At 34.7% G+C, this 27,250-nt stretch overlaps 1 pseudogene; it reads left to right on the top strand.

Annotated features, from left to right (window-relative positions):
- The first annotated feature begins 6,797 nt into the window (after positions 1-6,797).
- Positions 6,798-24,256, top strand: LOC131495561 (peroxiredoxin-2-like; annotated as a pseudogene).
- The last annotated feature ends 2,994 nt before the right edge of the window (positions 24,257-27,250 follow it).

The following is a 27,250-nucleotide window of genomic DNA, read 5'->3' on the forward strand; positions in this document are numbered from 1 at the left end:
TACTGCCCACTGCTGGTTCTATTTCAGCTACTATTCCCATCGTTGCTACTACTGAAGCACTTAGTATGTTTCTGACAACACTCAATAAATTATTATTATGATTTTAACAGACTAGTAAGCTGAGACAAAGAGGTAAGTATGACAACTGGAAAAATTACATGAAATTAGTACACAGTTGCTTTAAATCATGAGAAAATCAGAAAATATGGTAGACATCTACCTTTTACTTTAGTTTTTCATTTAAGTTGTTCATTATTTTTATAAATATTAATGGAAAGCCAGCTTGCTTCCTGGTTTAAAAATGCATTCAGCCTCTCTGATGTGTAATTGCTGTATTGCCATTCTACTGTTGGCAGCAGGGCATCTGCACTATGCAAAATGTTCTGTCTCCCATTTAGGTCAAGATGAATTTTTTTTTAATGAGAAATGAAAAGTTCTCTAAAATAATCTGCATCAGTAAAAAGAAACTCCTATTAAATTGTGCTTCAAAATAATTATGCACTTTAATACTTACAAATAATATGTTCTGGTTTAAAAAGTAAAAAAGAAAGACATGCATCATCCTTGCATTTAGAATTCACTAAATACTGCTATGCATTCCACTTTGGTACAAAAGATATTTTTTCTTTGATTAAAAACAGTGTCGCAAAAACTAAGACCAACAAAAACTGAAAGTACAGTGACATTTACCTTTATATTAAAAATAGTAATGCATTCAAAAAAATAATCAGTTTTAGCAAAAAATATCTTTTTTTCTAGCTGTTGATGAGTGTATACAGATTCAAAATATATTGGGTCAGAAATGAATTCATTCTTAGAGTTATTTAAAGAGATCTGGTAGTAAAGTGCCTAAGGTTTTGAGCAATTTTAAGTCATAGAAAATTAAATTTAAATCACAGTTCTAACTGTATAAACTTTCATACACAACTATACATGGTTATAAAATGGGCATAACATAAGCTGGATCACAATGTCATTTTAAGTGTTATGTGAGCTAATTAAGTAAAACAAGACAGTTTACTGCACACAATAAATAACTAAGTTCATGTCAACTTCAAATTATTAACAATATTTCATTGTATGATAATTTTAAAAAAACTAAAATATTTATTCAAATTGATTAGGCAACTTACACTGACAAGTTTATCTATATCTATACCTGTAAAAGTTTCTATAATATATTCAAAGAAGCCTAAAAGAATAACTTTGGAAATCCAGAAACATTTTCTTTACAGATTCTCTCAAAAATAGTAGTCTAGATATGCTAGTTTCATCTATATGTTTAACAGATATTTTACAGTTACTATGTTCCAAGCACTGTACTAGGCTACTGATAAATATTGGGGAATAGAAGAAAATAAAAATAGCCTCTGCTCTATGATATCTGTAGCCTATTGTTTTGTTTGTTCAATTGCACAAAAAATTAAAGACCAATTGCAAGTTATGCTGTCACTAGGTGTCTAATTACAAAAACAGCAGCAAAATGGATAATAACAATGACATAGAGTAAAACAATAAAAGGCATGATTATTATCAATAACTGCCTACAGACTTTAGTTAGGAATAAAGGGAAGGACCCCAGAATTTAACAATTAGTGTATTCAGAATTGAGTATACATGCAGAGAAACCATTCTATTAAGAATGGTGAAAAATTGGGGCACCTGGGTGGCTCAGTCGGTTGAGCGTCTCACTTCGGCTCAGGTCACGATCTCACGGTTCATGAGTTCAAGCCCTGCATGGGGCTCTGTGCTGTCAGCTTGGAGCCTGGAGCCTGCTTCAGATTCTGTGTCTCCCTCTCTCTCTCTGTCCCTCCCCTACTCATGCTCTGTCTGTCTCTCTCTCTCTCTCTCTCAAAAGTACATAAAAACATAAAAAAAAAAATTAAAAACAAAAAACAAAAAAGAATGGTGAAAAATTGGAATGCCTGGATGGCTTGGTTGGTTAAGTGACCAACTCTTTTTATTTTTATTTTATTTTATTTACACAGCTCTTAGAATGAAGTTTTTTCCTGTCATTTTTATTTAACTGAAAAATATCCTGAAATTACAAGGTAGATGACTTTAAAAAGCAATTGCTATTTACAACAATGTGCACCTGAGTTTTCTAAATGCATTATATTGCCAAAAAATACAAAAATAAATTGGATGTCGAGGCTAATATTTAATGTGATTTTTAACTTCTGTTTCAATTTTATGTCTTCCCCCACATATTTTTTTTCCATTTACTAAAATTTTGGGAGCAAATGTTATACATTCGGTCTTCTATTAACAATGGTAAAATGAAGAAACTTTTATTTTATTATTTCATATCTCTTGATGGGATTTTTCTTTAATTCAAAGGGTTCTCCGGGGGGTTTGGGGTGACAAGGAGATGCCTTGTAAAATAAATAGAGTTCAACTAAAATGGCCTTGGTTTTGAGTATTATCTACCTTAGCCAAGTTCTTAATATGTATATTCCATTAAACAATATTTTTAAAAAATTTACCCTCAATCTCCATATCTATAAATTAGTAATCACAAGATGAAATATCATAGAAATCTGGCTTTAAGTTCTGATATGGTGGTTCAGGTGAATCGATTCTGACTAAAAGTCCAGACCCTAAGCCAACAATTGGTGAAATAACTTTTGAAATGACAAACACTTCATGAATATTGTGCTCTAGGGGATAAGCTACAGTTCTGAGCTGCTGATGCTGTATTATGCCCCACGTGCAAACAATCAGGGATTTGAGAGTAGAGAACTGAGTTCTAATTCTAGAAGGCCTTCACATGTCATTTTTTCCCTCCTCTGAAACAGATTGTCCTCATTTGTAAATAAGAAAATTGGAGTGATTTTTCAGTGCCTACAAGTCTGTCATGTGTTTGATTTGATGAATCATGCTTTGATTTCTGTTTCCTCCAGCATTTTTTTATTACATATATACATGGATAAATTCCTGGCTGTTTGTTATATTTTCCTTTATTTTAAATTATTTATTTATTTATCTTTAATTTACCTCCAAGTTAGTTAGCATATAGTGCAACAATGATTTTAGGAGTAGATTCCTTAATGCACCTTCCCCATTTAGCCCATCCCCTCTCCCACAACCCCTCCAGCAACCCTCTGTTTGTTCTATATATAAAGAGTCTCTTATGTTTTGTCCCTCTCCCTGTTTTTATATCATTTTTCTTCCCTTCCCTTATGTTTATCTGTTCTGTGTGTTAAAGTCCTCATATGAGTGAAGTCATATGATATTTGTCCTTCTCTGACTAAGTTCACTTAGTATAATACCCTCCAGGTCCATCCACGTAGTTGCAAATGGCAAGATTTCATTCTTTTTGATTGCCGAGTAATATACCACATCTTCTTTATCCATTCATCCATTGATGGACATTTGGGCTCTTTCCATACTTTGGCTATTGTTGATAGTGCTGCTATAAACATGGGGGTGCCTGTGTCCCTTCGAAACAGCACACCTGTATCCTGTGGATAAATACCTAGTAGTGCAATTGCTGGGTCATAGGGTAATTTTATTTTTATTTTTTTGAGGAACCTCCATACTGTTTTCCAGAGTGGCTGCACCAGCTTGCATTGCCACCAACAATGCAAAAGAGATCCTGTCTGTCCGCATCCTCGCCAGCATCTGTTGTTGCCTGAGTTAATGTTAGTCCTTCTAACAGGTGTAAGGTGGTATCTCATTGTGGTTTTGATTTGTATTTCCCTGATGTTGAGTGATGTTGAGCATTTTTTCATGTGTTGATTGGTCATCTGGATGTCTTCTTTGGAGAAGTGTCTATTCATGTCTTTTGCCCATTTATTCACTGGATTATTTGTTTTTTGGGTGTTGAGTTTGGTAAATTCTTTATAGATTTTGGATACTAACGCTTTACCTGATATGTCATTTGCAAATATTGTCTCCCATTCTGTCGGTTGCCTTTTAGTTTTGCTGAATGTTTCCTTCGCTGTGCAGAAGCTTTTTATTTTGATGAGGTCCCAGAAGTTCATTTTTGCTTTTGTTTCCTTGCCTCCAGAGACATGTTGAGTAAGAAGTTGCTGCGGCCAAGATCAAACAGGTTTTTGCCTGCTTTCTCCTCGAGGATTTTGATGGCTTCCTGTCTTCCATTGAGGTATTTCATCCATTTTGAGCTTATTTTTGTGTCTGGTGTAAGAAAGTGGTCCAGGTTCATTGTTCTGCATGTCACTCTCCAGTTTTCCCAGCACCACTTGCTGAAGAGACTGACTTTATTCCATTGGATATTCTTTCCTGCTTTGTCAAAGATTAGTTGGCCATATTTTTGTGGGTCCATTTCTCAGTTCTCTATTCTTCCATTGATCTATGGGTCTATTCTTGTGCCACTACTATCCTGTCTTGATTGTTATAGCTTTGTAAACGGCTTGAGGTTTGGGATTCTGATGCCTCCTGCTTTTTCTTTTTCAAGATTGCTTTGGATATTTTCTGGTTCCATACATACTTTAGGATTGTTTGTTGTAGCTCTGTGAAGAATTCTGGTGTTATTTTGATAGAGATTGCACCGAATATGTAGATTGCTTTGGGTAATATTGACATTTTAACAATATTTGTTCTTCCTATCCAGGAGCATGGAATCTTTTTCCATTTTTTTGTGTCTTCTTCAGTTTCTTTCATAAGCTTTCTATAGTTTTCAGTGTATAGATTTTTCACCTCTTTGGTTAGATTTATTCTTAGGTATTTTATGGTTTTGGGTGCAATTGTAAATGGGATTGATTTCTCTTTCTGTTGGGTTCATTTTTGGTGTATAGGAATGCAACTGATTTCTATGCATTGATTTTATATCCTGCAACTTTGCTGAATTCATGAATCAGTTCTAGCAGTTTTTTAGTGAAATCTTTTGGGTTTTCCATATACAGTATCATGTTATCTGCAAAGAGTGAAAGTTTGACATCCTCCTCGCTTATTTGGATGCCTTTTATATCTTTGTGTTGCCTGATTGTTGTGGCTAAGACTTCCAATACTATGTTGAATAATAGTGGTGAGAATGGACATCCCTGTCTTGTTCCTGACCTTAAGGGGAAAGCTGTCAGTTTTTCCCCATGGAGGATGATATTAGCGTTGGGTCTTTCATATATGGCTTTTTATGATCTCGAGGTATGATCCTTCTATCTCTACTTTCTTGATGGTTTTTATGAAGAAAGGATGCTGTATTTTGTCAAATGCTTTCTTTTCATCTATTGAGTGGATCATCTGGTTCTTGTCCTTTCTTTTACTATGTGATGAATCACATTGGTTGTTTTGTGGATATTAAACCAGCCCTGCATCCCAGGTATAAATCCCACTTGGTCGTGGTGAATAATATTTTTTAGTGTATTGTTGGATCTGGTTGGCTACTCTCTTGTGGAGGATTTTTGCCTCCATGTTCATCAGGGAAAGTGGTATAGTTCTCCTTTTTAGTGGGGTCTTTGTCTGGTTTTGGAATCAGGGTAATTCTGGCTTCACAGAAAGAGTTTGGAAGTTTTCCTTCCATTTCTACTTTTTGGAATAGCTTCAGGAGAATAGGATGCCTGGGTGGCTGAGTCTGTTAAACGTTGACTCTTGATTTTGGCTCAGGTCATGATCCCAGGATTGTGGGACCGAGTTCCCGGTTGGGCTTCACACTGAGGATGGAGCCTGATTGAGATTCTCTCTCCCTCCACTCCTCTCCCTTGCTTGTGCTGCCTCTAGAAAACAAACAAACAAACAAACAAACAAAAAACTAAAAACCAAAAAACAAAAAACCATTTCTACTAGAAAATTATCAACAGAGATTATAATTGACTGTTTATCATTTAACTATTGTTTATATTATGAATATGTTTGTTGATATTAATCAATGTTTGAAATGAAAGTAAAATATATATGATTAAAATACCTTTAACATTTGTTTTAATAGAACATAGACAGCATAGACAGCATGAGAAAAATGAAAAAAAAACATATAAAATGGCATATTTAATAATTTCCTCTGATTAGAACTCTGTTATCAAGTATAACCTAATTCTCAATTTCATACCAACCTTATTTGGAATCGTCTTGTTCAATGAATAATTATTCACCAAATACACAAAATATAACAACATACCATGCTATGTATAATAATTATACCTTTTTGGATTATTGGAAGGATTTAGAGAATGGGTATTTTGTATGCTACCTGGTTTTATAGTCCAAACTTGGCTACATGATCTGGCTCAATAACGCAAAAGCTAAAACTAAAAGTTAGCTCAAACAACGCAAAGGTAACAGACACTATAAGACTGAAATTTATATTGCATATATATGTAATATATGTATATGTGTTATATTAGTATGTAATATATGTAATATATGTATGTATATAAGTTAGATACAGGCTGGCTCATGATATGTTTCAAACTTGGCTACAAAACTATTTTAATCACAAAGCAGTACACGTTGCCTTTTATTGGCCATGAATCAGCATTATGGTTCAAGCATGTCTAGAGATAAATTCAGATTTGCAACAAGGCAACTGAGAATAACCCTATGTATGTATGTGTATATGTATGTATGTATATATATATGTATATATATACATATATATATATATATATACACACATATATATCAATATCATTTAAAGATCTCAACACAGTGGATTTTAATAGAATACAACACAAAACCAATTAAATTATCTAAAAAGCCATTTTATCCTCTTTACACACACATATTAATTGATTTGGAATTTAGGTTTAAGTTTAAATTTAAACTATTTTAAATAAATTCTATAAAGAAAGGAGAAACTGTAATAGCATTAAAAGAATTCCGAGAAGGGGGTGCTGAGAATGCATGTTTGTGCATCTGTCAGTCCGTGTATCCTTGTTTTTGCCCATGTGGCTTTCAGTGCTGCCCTCTGGCAACACATAGGAAAGCCTGACCTGAATTTCCAGCCCGCTGCCATGGTGGATGGTTCCTTCGAGGAGATGAAGCTTTCTGACTACAGATGGAAATACTTGGTCCTCTTTGTCTACCTGCTGGACTTCACCCTGGGTGACCCACAGTGATCATCGCTTTCAGTGAACATGCTGAGGATTTACTCAGGCTGGACTGTGAGGTGCTGGGGGTCTCTGTCGACTCTCAGTTCATCCCCCTGGTGGGGATCAACAAGCCCAGGAAAGAAGGCAGCTTGCCTCACCCCCCAACATCCCTCTGCTGGCAGGTGTAACCAGAAGCTTGTCCCAAGATTATGGTGTGCTGAAGGAAGATTGAAGGCGTTGCATACAGGGGCCTCTTTATCACTGATGGCAGCAGTGTCCTTCGCCAGATCACTGTCAATGATTTGCCTGTGGGGAGCTCAGTGGAGGAAGCTTCTGCACCTGGTCCAGGTCTTCCAGTACAGGAATGAGAGTGGGGAAGTCTGTCCACCACAGGAACGAACACGGGGAAGTCCGTCCAGTACAGGAATTAACACGGGGAAATTTGTCCTGCCGGCTGGCAGTCAGGCAGTGACACAATCAAGCCCAACGTATACAACAGCAAGGGATACTTCTCCAAACACAGCAAGGGTGGCACACAAATGGAAAGCTTGGGATGTTGGCCTGCACCTGTGCCTCTGCCTGGATACCCCATGCCAACTCAGGAAAGGTCAGACCTGCCTCTTTAAACTCCACAGTCAGTGACCCTGGAGGGTTAGACCAAGGCTGTCTCATTTTCCCAGCTGGGCTGGTCAATGGTGAGCCCCTCCCTGAAGCCCACCTAACTAGGCACAGGCCTAGAGGTGATTCATAAAGTATTAGGACAGAAAAAAACAAACAAACCAAACCAACAACAACAAAAAATCCCAGAAAGGAAGGCCTTATGATAGTACACTTTTGCAATGAGAAGAAAATATCTACACACTTAGGTTTGATAAAAGACCTGTGTCTAGAATATATAAGGAATGCCTATGTCTCTTACATGTTACAAAGAAAATACACAGTTGGCCAACAGACACATGAAAATGCTCAAAATCATTAGTCATTGGAGAAGTGAAAATGAAAACCACGATATCATACCATTCCACACCATTCCACGGGCTGACATTCAAACAACTGATACTAGTGAAGATGTGGAGTTCGTAAGAATGTCAAAATGTAGAGCCACTTTGGAACATAGGTTGGTGGTTTTCTATAAAGGTAAACAATATACTTTCCTACCCAATAATCTCACCTTTCAGGTGACATGAAAATGCTAATCCATGCAAATTCTTAGACCCCAAATAATTTAGGATTACTCTTGTAGACTTACTGTTTGGGAGCATTCAAAAGATGCTTTGTTAAAATCCCGAGAGAAAGATTCAGGATGGTTTTACGGCATAACTAGAGCACACAAAGTGAGGTATTGGTCACACTGCAAACCTGTTTTTAGTCTCTTGTGTCGCACAGGCTACAATCTCCACTCACTCAACTTGCCTTCAATTCTCCTGGTTTAAGAGTTGTCTTGGTCATGTTAATGTTATTCATGACTAAGAATTCCAGGAGAAAGGAAGGGCAAGAATCTCGAGTTGCTTCTGAAAATCTTTAACAGACATCGTTAAGTTTTAAGTTAGAATTTTAAGATTTGCTCAGAAGAAAAGTATTCGATTTTGTGTGGATACTGGTGGAAAGCAATAAGATTAGTTTAAGTGATTATAAGTCATATAAAAAGAGTATGTACTTAAATATACTCAGATGAATAGAAAAAAGATTGTTATTTTGTCAATCTTAATAAATGAGCAATATTAATAAGTATGCCTTCAGATTATATTTCAAATATGATAGTCTATAGAAACAGTGAGTTTAATAAAGGGATTACTGAATAAGTAAAATAAAAATTTTATTTGATTACAAGTATCTTTTAATTTCTGGCGCACCTGGGTGGCTCAGTTGGTTGGGTAAGCATCCAATTCTTGATTTCTGCTCAAGTCATGATCTCATGGTTGGTGGGATCGAGCCCCACACTGGGCTTTGTGCTGACAGTGTGGAGCCTGCTTGGGATTCTCTCTCCCTCTCTTTCTGCCCCTTCACCATGGGCATGCATGCTCATGCACTCTCTCTCTCTCTCTAAAAATAAATAAACATTTAAAAATAAATAAATAAAATCTCTTTTAGAAAAACAAATATCTTCTTATATCTTTCATCTTGTATTAAAAAGTAAAATTTTGGTTATAATAAATTCTTTGAATTATTGCATATAAAATGCAAGATACTTTATACTTGTGTGTGCATATGTTTTTGTGTGTATCCTTTCTTTTCTATAAAAGTAGAAACTCTTTTGTTGAAAATGATTCAATATCATGACCTTTGCAAAATTAAATCTTAAAATGAAAATAACTCTTTTACTTTGGAATTTAGTAAGATAATTACAATAGATATCGGCTCTTGCTTTGACTACCCAATAATCTTTGAATATCCTTTTAATGTTTCTTATAAATTTCGACTTTCAGATTCATGACTTTCTGAGATGAAACTAAAATCAAAGCAAACAAAACAAAAACCCTACCTTTCACAGTGTGATCCATATTTTGTAGTATTAATGCCTGTTGAAAGTAGGCATATTCTGTGACAGTAGGCAGCAATGAAAATGAAAAGTCTTCAGACACATTCAACAAACTGAATAAAACTTACAAACATGATGCTGAGTGAAAAGAAATCCATAAAAAAAGAGAATGTATTGCATGCTTCCATTAGTATAAAGTTAAAAAAATCAAAACTAAAGGATGGAGTTTGCCATCAAGGCAGCAGTTAAATTGGGGCAGGATAAATGGAACACTAATAGGAGAGGATAAATGAGAATTCTGGGGTGACGTTGCAGTTACACCTTTTGTGGTAGCATTTACCAGGTCATATTCACTCTGTAATATTTCTTTAAATAGTAAAATTATAAATTAAGTACTTTAAATTTTTTAAGAGAGATACAGAGACAAAGGGAGGGGCAGAGAGAGGGAGATGAAGAATCTGAAGCAGGCTCCAGGCTCTGGGCTGTCAGCACAGAGCATGACTTGGGTCTTGAACCCATAAACTGCGAGATCATGACCTGAGCCGACATCACTGCTTAACTGACTGAACTTTTTTCTGTGTGCTTTTTTCTAAATTATGTACTTTTTTCTATGCGTAATATGCTTCATTATAACTGTTTACAAAGTTTTAAGAAACACCTCTAACTGCTGGGGGTGGAGGGGAAGCCAGGTTCTTTCACACATGGCAAAGCTAGGTTCTGGGAAGCAGATTCACATACGTATGATAAGGATGAGGAAGAACATATTACATTAAATTGTTATGATGGTAATAAATTTTGTGTTCCTTATTAATATTTTAAAGATTTATTTATTTTTGAGAGAGAGAACGCAAGTGGAGAAGGAGTAGAGAGAGGGGGACAGAAGATCCCAAGCAGGCTCTGCGCTGTCAGCCACCGGCCCAATACTGGGCTCAAACTCAGGAACTGTGAGATCCTGACTTGAGCCCAAGTCCGATGCTCAACTGACTGAGCCACCCAGGTGTCCCTTGTTCCTTATTAATTTTAAAGTCTATCTCCTTATAAAAAGTTCTGATTTAACCTGATAGAGTAGGAAATTAGCATACATTTGTATCCTAAGACCAAAATAAATATATAATGGTTTGCAAAACAGATCAGAGGATGGGGGTTTGGGTTGTCACTGTTGAAACGCATATTTTAACAAATTTTGTGAAGAGAAGAAAATCAGAAGAGAAATGGAATAAAGGCAGAGGATTGACAATGTAGAATCAGGGTATTGCTAAGGAGGTGGTTGATTCTAACAATAGCAAATATTAGTTTCTTCAACTCAGATACAAAATATCCTATGCTGTGCAGGATATTTCTATATAATAAAACATTTTCTTACCCAAAATGCTTTTACTACATTCACTGAGAAAGCGGCCAGAGAGATAAGCATATTTATTGTGTGTAACTTTGCTGACATTTGTCCATTGAGATAAGCACATGAGTAAATTGTTTCTCTGTTGACATTTGTTCTCAATGAAAGTTTCCTTTTTCTTTTCTAGTAGGTAATGCCCTCACAGTATCCACGGGGTATTAAAACTGTGTCTTTTGAAATTGGCAAAGTGGTTTTTTACACTTACAAAGTTAAATTTCTCGTTGTTTGAGGGCTTAAAAAAACACCCTTTTAGTATTCTAGCAGTATTTACAGGTTTCTAGTCAGTTGGATATTAGGAAGCTTATGACTATTATGGCATTATTTAAATTAAATGAGTAATTTATTGAAATAGTTCAGAAGCCTCCCGGAAACATTAATTAATTTCACTATATTGTGATCCCTTTTCTGAGTAGCTTGTGCTTTCAAAATTTTTCTTCAGAAACAGAAAATATGTAAGAAGTGCTCAACTAAATGAGAATATTGCATTATTGGGGAGCCCAGCTGGCTCAGTTGGTAAATCACGTGACTCTTGATGTCAAGGTTGTGAGTTAGAGCCCCACATTGAGTGTGGAGATCGCTTAAAAAATAAAATTTAAAAAAATCTTTAATAAAGAATATTACATTATTATTTTTAACCAAATAAGTTACCTCAATTTGGATAGATGGATGATAGATAGATGATTGATAGATAGATAGATAGATAGATAGATAGATAGATAGATAGACAAAGGGAGAGTGGGGCAGGGATTAACCTTTCTCAATGGAAAATGAGATTAGGGTTTGTAAGATTGCCTTGAAATCTAAATTGAAGTGATGGAAATAAAAGAACATTCAAGTTTCTAAGGCTTTCAGCAAATTCAGTAGTATTGAAAAAAAGAGAAAGGTAATCATGGCAGAAATTCTTCCCAGGAACAGATTGTGTGAATGTTCGGATCTTACTTTGCATAAAATCTTACTAATATCACCAAATGTGGAAAGACATCACACAAAGACGTGGCCCAAAGAAACTCTACAGTTGGACCCTGTCTAAAATGCACTATAGGCAGGAAAACTGCAAGAAAGTGAGAAACATTGTAATTGCCCATAGTTAGTTTTCTCCAATAAACAGAGGTTTTAGAAAACAGAAGTCAAAAGAGAAAATGAATAAAAAGATTTGTCAAGACAGTGGTGGCAATGGGAGAGACCTGTGCAGAGGGTTCTTTTTGGAAGTAACCTGGCTCTAACACTTAACCCAACCCTCTTGCAATTAGCATGCCCATTATTATCAAAATTCTGGACATTGTTATAAAAGAAGTAGTAAGTGGAAGTGTGTTGCCTTTAGCTTTGTTTTCTCAAGATTCTTCAGCTATTCAGGAGCTTTTGTAGTTCCATACAAATTTCAGAATTGGCTTTTCTATCTCTGTGAAAAATGCCATTGGAATTTTGATAGGAATTAAATTGAATTTATCACTTTGGGTAGTATGGACACTCTAACAATACTTTTCAAATCCGTGAACACAGGCTATCTTTCCATTTATTTGAATCTTCTTCAATTTCTTTCATCAGTATCTTACAGTTTTTGGTGTACATCTTTCACCTTCTTGGATAAGTTTATTCCTATTTTATTTTTTTCTTCATATGTTCATAAATGGGGTTGCTTTTATTTTTCTAAGGCTAGTCAAATGAAGCAGTGAGAGTCAAGAAGAAATAAATCTGTAACTGGTTGTGATCAATTAATCGTAAACACCACTGCACTTGGATCAGCTAGAATTGTTTTCTTGACTTCCTTTTGTTGGTGTAAAAAATGCAACTGGTTTTTATGTGTTGATTCTGTTTTCTGCAACTTTACTGAATTTATTAGTTCTAACAGGTTTCTTTTTTTTTTTTTGAGACTTTAGAGTTTTCTGCATTTTGGATTATGTCATTTGCAAGCAGATATTTTTACTTGTCACTTTCCAATTTGAATGCCTTCTATTTCTTTTTCCTTTTTTCTCTTCTGGTTGCTCATCTTAGTGCTTTCAGTACTATGTTACATAGAAGTGGGGAGGTAAGCATTCTTGCTTTATAGAAAATTTTAGAGGAAACACTTTCACTTTTTCTCCATTAATTATGATGTTATCTGTGGATTTTTAAAATAAATGGTCTCATTGTGTTGAGGAGGTTTCCTTTTATAGCTATTTTGTTGAGAGTTTTTATCATATACATTTATACTGAACTTTTCAAATGCTTTTTCTGCTTTTATTAAGATGACATTTTAGTCTTTTATTCTGTTACTGTGGTATATCATGTCGATTGGTTTGCATATGTTAAAACAATCTTTCATCCCAGGGATAAACCCTACTTGGTCTTGGTGCAAATTCTTTTTGATATACTGTCAAATTTAATTTGCTAGTATTTTATTGAGAACTTCTGTATCTATGTTATTTATTTTGAGCCCATTTGACAGGTATGATATAAGTTACTTCTTTATCCTAAAGAAGGTATTTTATAATACAAAAGACAATACTTTGGCTTAATAAACAAATAAAATTAAACAAATAATTAACAGCATTCAAAAGTGACGGGGCAAGTGTCAGAGTACTGATGAAATGCTAAATTTATTTTCTACACGAAGGATTAAATGTTATGTATATTTAGGAAAAAGTGAAATAACCATAAGCACATAGATAGTTTTATAATAACTTAAATATATTATGAGAGTGACACATATTAATTATTTATCTTAATATGAAAGGTGAAATTAATATCCAAAACAAAAAGGCAAGTACTAAATCAGAGATGTTTTTTCTTTCATCTTTTTATTTATTATTAGTAGTAAATATTATTTTCAGAATTCTTTTTTTTTTTTCATTTTTTTAAGTTTAGTCATTTCAAGAGAGACAGGGAGAGTGAGTGGGAGTGGGGAAGAGAGAGAGGGAGAGAGAGAGAATCTGAAGCAGGCTCTGCACTGTCAGGCTGGAGCTGCATGTGGGACTTGAACTCAAGAAATGCAAGACCATGACCTGAGCCGAACCCAAGAGTTGGTTGCTTAACCAACTGAGCCACCCAGGATCCCCAACCTTTATCAGAATTCTTATTTGAGATATTTGTGTAATTCATCAAAAAACAAAAACAATTAAATTATTACTTTAGAAAATAAAAATTCAGTAAAATAACTGTTGTCATCAAGAGATTAAACAAATGATATCAAGTTTAGCTCAGTGTTGTGTCTTTTCAACATTTTTCTTTAATAGCAGCTCTTTTTTAAATCTAACTTATGAATTCTTATGTAAAAATATAATTATAACTTTTCAAATTAATTAAGTTCTAGTGTATGAAATTTTTTTTTCAGTCAAAAAAATGAGAGAATATTAAGAGCACCAGAATACTACCTATGTGCAGAAAGCAGAGGTACTTTCTGAACTCATAGGCTGTTATTTGACTCATCACATCTTTAATTAGATGGAAAAAATAATAGAGTCTCAAAGACTATATTACAGTATTTCTTAAGAGAGTAAACTTTACAGTCAGATAAAAAACAGAAAATTATGAATCCTTAAGGCTTTAGTTGTGAGGACAACTCACTGTGATGTATGAAGCTTTTATTATTAATATACCAGGGCACATTTGTAGCAATTTTACATGACATTCAGATGTGACCAAAAAAAAAAAAAAAAAAAAAGATATAAAAGGTTTAGCTGTTTCTAAGGTTTTTGAGGTATTTATCTTATTAGTTAAAATGCACAGTGATTTAAAAATAATAAAATAAAATAAAATAAAATACATAAAATACAAAGTGATTATTTTTATATGTAAGGATGATTTAAGTCATAGAAGGTATGTCTTTTTATTCATTTATCGAATATTTGTGAAATGGCTGCTATGTAGCGTACTGTTCAATAACTCTGTGTGTGTGTGTGTGTGTGTGTGTGTGTGTGTGTGTGTGTGTGTGTGTTTAACAGCAGTGCCTAACTTAGGCACTGAGTATATACCCAATTAAAAAATATATATAGGGGCGCCTGGGTGGCTTGGTCGGTTAAGCGTCCGACTTCGGCTCAGGTCATGATCTCACGGTCCGTGGGTTCGAGCCCCGCGTCGGGCTCTGTGCTGACAGCTCAGAGCCTGGAGCCTGTTTCAGATTCTGTGTCTCCCTCTCTCTGACCCTCTCCCGTTCATGCTCTGTCTCTATCTCAAAAATGAATAAACGTTAAAAAAAATTAAAAAATATATATATATACACACATACACTTGAAGGAGCTCATGATCTAGTAATACACGTATTGAGTAAGTTAACCCCCAACAGAAAATTTATAGACTAGGGAGTAAATTGAACTGACAAGGGAGAACTGGATTGAGAGCAAGTTCAATGATGGTAAGTCCAATATGTCTGGGTGTCAATTAGCAACTTCAAGTGCAAGATGGTTCAGTTTAACAGCTAATTGTGAATGAAGAGTCTCTTTTCCCTATCACTTCCTGAAATGTGAAAAAATGTTGCAGATTCTACTGTAAAGCCTTAAAAGGATTCCAAAAACACCACAAAATAAGCAAAAATGCTATTAACTTAAATTGAATTAAGAAGGAACTCTGTCTCTTCTCCAGAGAAAGAGAGAGAGTGGGAGGGTTGGAAGAGAAGGGGAAGGGAAGAGGAAGAGGGGGACAAGAAGGGTGAATTCAGCAAGAAGTAGGAAAAATCAGGAGTAGGAAAAGAGGAGGGAGAGGGGAGGAAAGACGAGAGATGCATTCGTATTTCATAATAAAAGTAATAAGCATTAACTGTGAAATGTTTGGAGAATATCAAAATGCATAAACAAAATGTGAAGCACCTTTAAGTCCAACATGCAATGAAAATGGCCATTAATATTGCAGCAAGTGAACTTGGAGACATATATTTTTATATGTATGCCTGAGGTTGTTCTGCTGTCAATGTCTGTCTTCTTCTCTTCATCCTGGGCATACAGTTAACTTACCTTTGACATATTTTTGCACAATTACTTGAAGCCTGAATTTTGGAAAAACTGCTTGTTTTGAATTAAGGTTGAATGAGGCTGTTTTGAATTGAGGTTGAATTGAGTTGAATGAGGCTGTTCTTTTCTATACCCTGATCAGCTAGGACCTACACGAGTTTAGGAATTCAAAGTGGAAGGAGAGCCTCTCCTACAGCCGCTTGACTACAAATTCTTACACTGAACCGCTGCATAATGAGAAATAAACTTTTATTGTATAAGTTCTCTGACTTTTTTTAAAACAACAGTTTCTATACTTTTAGTAATATATCAATAATTATTTTATCATATCCTCATTTTATTATGTGTGGGGTGATTTGTTGAGCAAGCTCGACAAATAACTAAAAACTTCACAAAGCAATGATTTTGGAGAAAAGTGTACCAAATTCAATAGCATCTTCCTCTAAACAGTTATATATGCTTTTGAGGCACATTACCCATGTGCTTTGTGAAAGAACGCAAAGTGTGCAAATTATGTACACAAAGTGTACTGAAATTATGATTTATATTTAATTTTCAATGTTACTTTGTTTAGATATTACATGTTTAGTAGTAAATACTTAATATAATGTTGGCTAACCTGTAACGATTTACTATGCTAATAAAAACGTTACTGTAAATTTTTACTATTAATTATATCAAATGATAATAATTAGAATATTTTAATTTAAAACATTTATATTGCTTTTTCTTTCCTCAAATATGATTCCTCCTAATACTTTCAACACTGGAAGAACAATGTAGTTTTTTGCAAACATCTATAGTACCTGGCATCAACTAGACTTTAAAGGCACCTTGAACTCTAAGAAACAGACTCAGTTGTAAAGTTGAATCAAGCTATAAATGGATAAACATTGTTAACAGGACTAACAAGTGATAAATTGGAATTTCACAAAAGTGAAGTGATTTGCTCTAATTCAGGATCCAATCTGTAATGACGCAGTTTTCTTTCCAAAGATCAATACCTTCAATGTCACTAGATTACACACTAAATAAGTCTTTAGGAAGAGATGATCAAAGTTCTGAAAGCAATGTGTAAAGAGGAGAGGGATTTATCTTTCTTGAGTATTTACAAGAGACATTTCATAAGGTATACTGTACAGGGACAGAAATTGAAGTTAGCAAAGGCAAACATTTCATAGAATAGTTATTCAATGTTTAAGGTGAAAATAGAAGCACCATTTGTTTATCATCTACTATGTAATGATTTCTAATGAATAATATCTCATTTGTTTCTGTATTTTAGTTATTATCACCTCACTTTATAGAAGACAGTTGGAGAAATCTAAGCTAATAATGTTAATAAATGGTGGACTTGAAACTAGAAGGCAATTTCTCTGATCTTGTGCCAATATTATTTATAGGATAACCACAGTTACAGAATGTGGAAGACATAGACTAAAAAAAATAGTGGTCTGGGCTTGCCTGGCTGGTTGAGTCGATAGAGCATGTGACTCTTGATCTCAGGGTTGTGAGTTCAAGCCCCACATTGGGCATAGAGCTTACTTAATAAGCAAGTAAGTAAGTGAATAAATAAATGAATGAATAAATAAATAGCTCATCTTAAAAAAAAACCGTTGGCTGATTACAATGTTTGTGTAAAGTTGATTTCAGATTATATAATTATATACCGTGGAAATTTCTAAATATTATGAAATTATGGAAGAACGCTCTGAGAATGTGCTGAGCATTTCTGTTTTCATAATATGTCCATCAACAAGGAGAGATTTAATATCGTCTTTTAAATAGATGCCACAGGACATAATACTGTATAGTATTCTTGCCAAAATTTAGGAATGCCCAAGTACTAAATGGTGAACAAATAACAGAAGGGTGACTGATAATTTATAACTAACGTATATCAGCTTTAAGCTTTAATTTCAATAAAAATAGCACCAAATAACCCAAAACAGAAAGGACAAACCCCCAAATATTAATCTAGATTAAAAAACAAACTATAAAATTTCATCAAAAGTTTAGCTGGAACTATATGGTGACTTTCTGCTTAATAAAGTTTGCAGTGCTGCTGAAATCCTTTAATCAAAGGGAATTAAGTTCGGATTCTTATTCATTAAAGAGGCAATTACTTCAGGACAGGTTGTGCTGGAGTGACATGAATATGACAAATAAAGCCATGAGAGAAAATAGTCCACATTTTCATGAGCTATTTTCATTTATATTCTGAAATTAAAGGTATTAAAATCAATCTAATGGTTAAATAGAATATAAGGTTGTCTAATCAAGAGAGTGGGTGCTTGTACATTTACTATGATAGCTTAAAAGTGAGTTAAAATATGTATAAATATGATAGTTAAAAATATTTTAGTAGTTAGTGTACTCAGCTTTGGGAGCATCCCTTATGAAGGATATTTAACAATGTATGCTATGAAGGTTCCAGGTTGTGAATTTTGCCAGTGTACATTTGATACTTGGATATATCTAGGGCAGTGCTTCGCAGTTCTAGCATTGAATGGTATTCAGAAGTTTAATTACTAGACAAACTTATTTCACATAACAAGTTTTTATGTCTAAAAGTTGCATGGGAAGCCCAAGTATTGTGGGCCATTTTTAGTTATCAACTTGCTTTACTCATCATTTTTGATGACCAAGCAGGTAATTTTTCTTCGCTTGGCCATGCTATCAGGCCCTGATTCTGTAACATTTTCCATGTCTGCACATTTTCATTGTACCACTCCTATGAATGAGCTCCTATGAATGTAACAGTTTCACAATACCAGTCCTTTCCAAGAATGACACCAGATACTAAATAACAACATCTGGTTATTTTACACTCAAGTTGCTAAGGTTTACCCTTTCATCTAGAATACTGTAGCATATTTTCACTTTTTGTTACTTCATTTGGAATACTCTTCTCCCCAGTAAATTCCTTAATATACATTCCTTTTCTTCTTTTAACCCTATGATCAGTCACTTATGAAAAACTTGTTCTCACCACCTGATATAAATAGTAATTTCCTTCTCTGGCATTCATTATCATCTTACCCTCTTTCATTTTACTTCATTGCACTTGGAACTTGATATTTATATGCTTATTTGTATATTTTATTTCTACTCCATTAAATTGGAAACTCTAGGAGCTCAAAGATTAAAGGATATTATTATAGTACACCCACTGTCTGTAACAGTGCTTGCCAGGAAGCAGTATGTATTCAACAAATATTTGTCAGATAAAGCAACAGTATTTATTTGTCAGATAAATGAAAGAATGGATACTTTCTTGGAGGCAACAGAAAAATATCTCTCTTGAGTTTCTGTGAAAGATGGGTTTTCGTTAGCATGGTGAGTTCAGAAATGTTTACCATCAGCAAAATATTTAAATGTAACTAGAAATATTCTATGAGTTAACCTAATTAATTCTACTTTCTACTTTGTTGGTTTTAGAAAAAAATCTAAACCTTGCCTTGATATTTTTTGCAGCAAGTTTCATCTATTTATTGGAAGATAACTGATAATTTTTGCATGAGTTTATATTTCTAATAAGAAAATGCTTGCCCAATTGGAAAGATTTGCTTTTGTCACCACTTGACAACAAATTTATAAAAAGTATTTCTTATGAGTCAAAAAAATAATAGTTTTAAGTTCTGTTGTAACAAAGTAAAAGAGTCAACTATTAATATGGTATTTTTTTAAAGAGTCTATATAAGTGAATTGAATTTACGATTGTAAAGCAAACACAGTTTAACTAAAAAGCTGTTTCTCCACGTGAAGATGACTTTCTCAAAAATATGGATTGGAATATGAATTTTTATAAATCATTTTTGTGATAAAATTTTTTACATGGTAGATCAAAAAACAGTGAAAAATAATGTTATTTTCTTAGAAAAATAACAATCTTTTACAAATTCCAAGGTATAGATTGTGTTTGGGTTTATAAGTTTTACATGATACTATGGATAAAATAAGTTTAAGTCCCGTTTTTCATTTCTCTCTTTTACTACTAGTATGTCTAATTATGGGTGTGTATAGACCACATACAAAATTGTGTCCTACCATTTATAATGACAGAATACACCGCTTAGGAAAGATATACCTACATTGTTTGGAATAACTCCCTACCTATTTCTAAATCAATATGGCCCATTTTTTCTAATAATACCATTTATTAAAATATTACATCAATTTTAAAGAGCTATTCTATTAATTATATCATAATACAGAGGTTTAGAATGTTTAAGTTATTGAGACATACTAGTCAAAGCTTAGAGACACCTTTGTAATATTCACTTAACCATTAAATATTTAATAAAGTTAAATACTTGTCAGCAAGGAAGGCAGCATGATGTTGTACAATTATTTCTACTGTAGATCTCTAGGCTTCCTAAAAATTTTCCTGTAATATCCACACACACATACACACAGGCACACATACACAAAACACTTAAAAAATTAAATGGTTAAGTAGTTAAGTTTTAAACTGACTGAAAAGCTCTGCCCCCTGCCCCCCACCCACCTCTCTCTCTCAAAACAATAAACATAAAAAAAAAAGATGTAATGATCCAGTGGAAATAGGGTGAACTTTAGAGTGACAAGACCAGAGTCTGAACTGAATATTCCTTTTGCTATCTTTATGGCCTTGTTACATGTAACTCAGGTTCAATTACTGAACCTAATCAAACTAATAATATCTGAAGAGATGTTTGCTTTTGCTTAGCCGTGGGAAGAGAGAAATCTATTTCTCACTGAAAGACCATCCTTCCATGGAGGTTGATAAGGCTGTCTAAATAACAAAAAATAATAGCTACTAATATTAAGGGCCAACCATGTTTTGAACATATTTATGATCATGGAATAGAAGTTGCCTCATTAAACCTCACAACAGCCCCAGAATTAAAATTCCAGTATGATTCTCACTCTACAGATGAGAAAACTGAATTTCAGGATTGTTATCTTGCACCATATCATCCAATTAATAACATGATGGACCTGAGACTTCAATACAAGGAGTCCTGGCAGAGAACTCCAGAAACAGCCTTTTTACCTTTTACTAAGAATTGCCTTCCATAATTTGGCTATTGTTGAGATGCTGCTATAAGCATTGGGGTACAAGTGCCCCTATGCATCAGTACTCCTGTATCCCTTGGATAAATTCCTAGCAGTGCTATTGCTGGGTCATAGGGTAGGTCTATTTTTAATTTTCTGAGGAACCTCCACACTGCTTTCCAGAGCAGCTGCACCAATTTGGATTCCCACCAACAGTGCAAGAGGGTTCCCGTTTCTCCACATCCTCTCCAGCATCTATAATCTCCTGATTTGTTCATTTTGGCCACTCTGACTGGCGTGAGGTCATATCTGAGTGTGGTTTTGATTTGTATTTCCCTGATAAGGAGTGATGTTGAACATCTTTTCATGTGCCTGTTGGCCATCCGGATGTCTTCTTTAGAGAAGTGTCTATTCATGTTTTCTGCCCATTTCTTCACTGGGTTATTTTTTTTTCGGGTGTGGAGTTTGGTGAGCTCTTTATAGAGTTTGGATACTAGCCCTTTGTCTGATATGTCATTTGCAAATATCTTTTCCCATTCTGTTGGTTGCCTTTTCAACTGATGAATGGATAAAGAAATTGTGGTTTATATACACAATGGAATACTACGTGGCCATGAGAAAGAATGAAATATAGCCCTTTGTAGCAACGTGGATGGAACTGGAGAGTGTGATGCTAAGTGAAAGAAGCCATACAGAGAAAGACAGATACCATATGTTTTCACTCTTATGTGGATCCTGAGAATCTTAACAGAAACCCAGGGGGGAGGGGAAGGAAAAAAAAAAAAGAGGTTAGAGTGGGAGAGAGCCAAAACATATGAGACTGTTAAAAACTGAGAACAAACTGAGGGTTGATGGGGGGTGGGAGGGAGGGAGGGTGGGTGATGGGTATTGAGGAGGGCACCTTTTGGGATGAGCACTGGGTGTTGTATGGAAACCAATTTCACAATAAATTTCATATATTGAAAAAAAAAGAATTGCCTTTTCTGTCAGGGGTTTCACTTCAGCACTGTAAAAAAACAACAATTATTCATGGTCATTTTGGGCCACATAGAAGTGTCTGTTGAAATATAGCTGAAAACAATCAGCAGAAAATGTGTGTGTTTAGATAATAGTTTACTATCCCAATTTCCTCCCTTTGTATCTCAGGAAAATACCCTCAAAATGAATGTCCTCTCAAAATGATCCTACCCCACAACGTGATGGTATTAGGAAGTGGGACTTTTAGTGGGTGATAAGGTCATAGGGATTGAGCCCTTGTGAATGCCTTATAAAAGGACCCCTAATTTTTTTTCCACTGTATGAAGACACAATGAGAGGTTGGCAGTGTGCAATTAGGACTCAGACCTCATCAGTAATGGAATCTGCTGGCATCTTGATCTCAGACTTCCAGCCTCCAGAATTTGAGAAATACATTTCTCTTATTTATAAGCCACCCAGACTATGGTCTTCTGTTATTTCATCCTAAACTGAATAGGGCACGCATGAAACTTAAAACAAACAACACCCTCTATTGCAATAATACTAGAAACAAAAATTCTCTATTGTGCAGCTTATACTTAAGTTAAAATGGGCAGATATTAAATCAATATACACTGAAATATTAAGTTGGGAATGGTTAAGGAAGAGGTGTTGTAGGAATAGTGCACAGCAGGGGTGGTTACTTGTACATCTGCTTCTCCAGGAAGATCTAAACACTGCTTTGCTTACAGGATATATCTTCTAACACACTTTAGCTGTACTCTTCAATTTATGCAGAGCAATTCTAGTTAGTAATTGTAACATTCTATATATATGTATATACACATATATATATATTGCTGAAACCATCACTAATATTTAGTTCAGAAGGAAAGGATTTTGTTAGCATGGCAGTTAAAGGAAAAAATACAATGTTTGATATCAAAACTGACCTTAAATAAAGATGTCCTATTCCAAATACTGAGCCAAAAATTAAAGTAGAATAACATTTGCTGAAACTAACAATGGATTACAAAATAGAAGAGAAAGAAAGCTGTGCATTGAAGATGATGAGTACTTTTCTAGTTTTGAGATAAGATTTACTATCAGAATTAATAGGAAAAAAATGAGATCACTCTTCCCTCATTAAAATTCATCAGTATATTTATTTAACAGGAGAAGAATTTAAAAAACAAACAAACATGTAAAGATGATACATTGAGATATATGCCCAGAGGATATTTTCAGCTATTAATACATCAAACATTTTTCTATCTCATTTAACTGTCTTCTCTTTCTGGGGCTCCTTTTGGATGTATGTGGAGATCTTTTTTATGTCTAGGTAATGAGGTATGTGTTTGATCATAAAAAATCAAACGGGAAAAATAATAGCAGAATTTAAATTCATATCAGAATTATAGTTGACATTTCAGAAAAGTGGATAAAAGATCTTGGCTTCTTGTGAAAAAGAAGCACAAAGGCATTTTTTCCCAAATTTGATGAAAAGATTAGCTTACACATCCAAGTATTTAATTAAATTCCTAGTAAGGTTAAAAACAACAACAGCAACAAAGAAAACCAATCTTAAACATATAATGTCTAATTCAGTGACTAGTTTATAGTCAAGCACAAAGAAAATAGACTCAATAGATAAGAACAAAACACAAAAAAGACAACAGGGATAGACATACATGCAAGATATCGACTGTTGGAAAGATAATAGATTATTTTTACTTCATTTCATTTTTTAAATAGTTAAGAGATTTTATTCTAAGAGCTACAGTTACAGTGCTTGCTTGTCAAAATGAGAACTGAAGACAAGTATACAAAACAGTTGATTGGTAATTGTGTACAGAAAGCAGTAACAGGTTCCATGACACCAAATACACCAGTTCTTAGGATTTCCCCAAGATAAAGTTTAACAGCTCCAGCTTCTTCAGTGTTTATCAAAATACAAAAGAAAAATATCAATGACAAATCTGATCCTTACAGGCTGAAGGGGTGAGTGAAAGCACAGGTCGGTGTGGGTAGGGGGAGTGGCTCTGGACCTCGGGGCACTGAGACTTCAGGATGACCACCATGTTCCATTCTGCATGGTCATGAAATGGTGCCTGTGATTCACTCTGTCTTGGTCATCTTGCATCCTCTTGTGTTTGTGCTTGTACTTGTGCATTCACAGCTGCACAGGAGAAGGGCTGAGGGCTGTGGCCACTGCTCAAGAACCCCTCAGAGGGACCCTAGCTCTCCCTTGGGTCAGCGTGAGTGTTCTGGCTTGTTCAGGGATGCCTAGGATCTCACAAGCAGGAAAGTAGAATTTTTACCATTCATCCTAGACAATTTTTACAAAGCTAGCTGATGAGTCTATAACACATAATGTCTGTATATATTTGTTTTTGCTTGTAATGTCTGCATTTTGTAGAAAATTGCCAGTTGGTACAACAGAAGAATGCTGGAGTACAGGAAAAGTGGTTGAATAACAAAAATGTAGTCATATTAGTAGTTATATCTTAACTCTTAACATTTTTATCCATGAAGATATTTTTAGCTGACTAACAAAAGACACAAACAGAAATGGCTTAACCAATGTGCCAAGTTATTATCTGATAGATTTAGAGTTATTCCACTATTAGATCATTTAACATATCCAATATCAGCAAATCCTAAATTATTTTTTTTTCACTCTGCCTTTCTTATTAAGCTTTGTCTTAGCTCAGGCTACCATCATAAAATACCAGAGACTAAGTGGCTTAAAAAAACATTTATTTCTGGGGCGCCTGAGGGTTCAGTCGGTTAGGCCACCTACTTTGGCTCAGGTCATGATCTCACCATACGTGGGCTTGAGCCCCACATCAGGCTCTGTGCTGACAGCTTGGAACCTGAAGCCTGCTTTGAATTCTGTGTCTCCCTCTCTCTGTGCCCTTCCCCCACTTGCTCTCTCTCTCTCTCTCTCTCTCTCTCTCAAAAAAAAATAAATAAAAAATAAACATTAAAAACAAATTAAAAATAACCTTTATGTTTCACAGTTCTGGAAACTGGAAGTCCAAAATGCCTGCTGATTCAGTTCCCAATGAGAGCTCTCTTCCTGGCCTGCAAATGTCTACCTCCTCACTATGTCTGTCTCCTCACACAACTTTTCCTCAGTGTAAGTCAGTGGAGAGAGAGAGAGAATGAACTCTGGTTTCTTCCTTTTCTTACAAGGATACAAAGCTATCATGGGAGCCCCACCTATCACATCTAAACTGATTTATTCTCCCAAAATGCCCACATCCAAATACCATCACACTCACAGGTAGGGCTTCAACAAGTGAATTTGGAGGATAACGTTCAGTCCATAACAAATCTACTACTTCTCAATGTCTCCAGATGTCCGCCAGTAATTTCTGGCTGTCAGATGCATGTATAATATTGTCAAGTAGGAGTAAAAGAAGCTTTTCTACATTAGCATCTCTCTTTTTTTCAATGTTTATTTATTTTGAAAGAGAGAGAGAGCACATGAGCAGGAGGAGGGGGAGAGAGAAAGGGAGAGAAAGAGAATCCCAAGCAGGGGTTCAAGGCAGGGCTCGAACTCATGAAAAGTGAGATTATGACCTGAGCAGAAATCAAGTGTTGGACGCTTAACGAACTCAGCCACCCAGGCTCCCCTTAGCATTTCTTTTTATCAGAGAAAACCTTACTCAGATGTCTTTCATCTAATTTCTTGTTGGCCAATATTTTGCCACATCTTTTTCTGTAAAATTTCAACAGTATAGCTGGCGGAATTACCATGATTGACTTAGATAAATTAAGAATCACTGCCTAGGTTTGCTCATTTTTCTCTGAAGCACAACTTAATTGGGTTTAATTACTAAGAGAGATGGTAGGGGAAATGGATATTTTTAGGTCAGTAACATTACCTAACATAGTGACTGAATGCCTGAATAATTTTGGGAAGTCACTTAACTCTTCTCTGCCTCAATTTGCAAATTAATTATGAGTTGTGTTAATTATCTGTTGATACATAAAGGGTACCCCAAAATTCAGTAGCTTAAAACAATAAACACCTGGAGTCTCACAGTTTCTGAAGGTCAGATGGGGAGGTGGTTCAGAGTCTCATGAGGTGGAAATCAATCCCTTAGCTAACTGCTGTCAACTGGAGACTCAGCTGAGCTGATTGATGTAGTTTTCAGTAGGGCTTACATCCTCTCTGGTGCCAACTGGAGATGTCAAGTTCTCCCCATGAAGATCCACCAAGAATGATACATATTTTATTCATGAAAGCTTTACCAACTTCCCTCAAATAATGCCAGGAAAACACAAATTTTATCTGGAGCTGAAGACAACATTTTCCTAAAGGGAAAGTATTCGTAAAAGAATCTCTCACAAATTATGTGTCTACAAAGAATTGACAAATCTGATCCTTGAAAGAATATTCTGGCTTGAAAACATTACGTATCATTTGGACTCCTTTCTCCTCACTCCCCTAAACCTTCTCCCTCAGGATTACCAAAATACTTTTACTAATTTCATTTCAAATAGCCTGAAGAGACAAAATTTACATTCAGCGAATGTATTCAGACTTCACTAGAAAATGTAGATTTTCATGAAAAAAGAAAGAGAACATAAAGGAGAAGAAAAAGCATACTCATCATTAGGATCTATGGTGAGAATAAATTATTTCCTCGTCTTGTTCAGATAAGTGTTTAGATTTATAGCACTAATAAATATTTTACAAAGGTTTAGACATTGCTAAAACAGTAGAAGCCTTCCCAGAGAGAGGAAAGTATTTAAGTTATTTGGCTATTACCATTGGATATCATGACTCTATGTTCCCTTAATAGCAAAAGAGTCAATCAGTTAGCTATAGTGTAGGTCCAATGACTAGAAAGTAGTGTGCCTTTTAAAACCAGTGAGTTAATTTGATTATCTCTGTATTTTGGTTTATATATAGTCATACTGGAATTGCAGGTACAGAAAAATTCAAATTAAGGATGTTTTAATTTATTTATTAATATTCACACCAGGATGTCTCATAGACAATTGTATTTTCTGTCTGCACTGCTAATCTCTGAGTTTAGGAATTTTTTTTATAAACCTTTTAATTATTCAAGTCAGATGAAAATAGAAGTTATCTTTACAAAACTAGTATGTTATTTTTGTAACATTATCTCAGTGAAATTATTACCTATGTCATTGTTGTGTAATAATTGAATCCAACACAATTTAGGAAAACTAAAACTTAGTTTTTGTCTTAATAATCATTAACTTTATCAATAATATCATCTAAGTAGTTATTTTGCCCCATTTTCTTGTAAGAGAAATAGCCTTATAAATGAGAGTATTTTTGAACAGAGTGTTTTTATGATCAGTGTTTATTTTACTCACTGTAGCTATTATTATAACATAATAATAGCTATTATGATATAATAGCTGTATCTCACACACTATGCCTATTAACACTGTATAATACATTTGTTGATAGATCTCACTA

Source organism: Neofelis nebulosa, chromosome 15 (assembly GCF_028018385.1).
Source record: "Neofelis nebulosa isolate mNeoNeb1 chromosome 15, mNeoNeb1.pri, whole genome shotgun sequence".
Classification (NCBI taxonomy): Eukaryota; Metazoa; Chordata; class Mammalia; order Carnivora; family Felidae; genus Neofelis; species Neofelis nebulosa.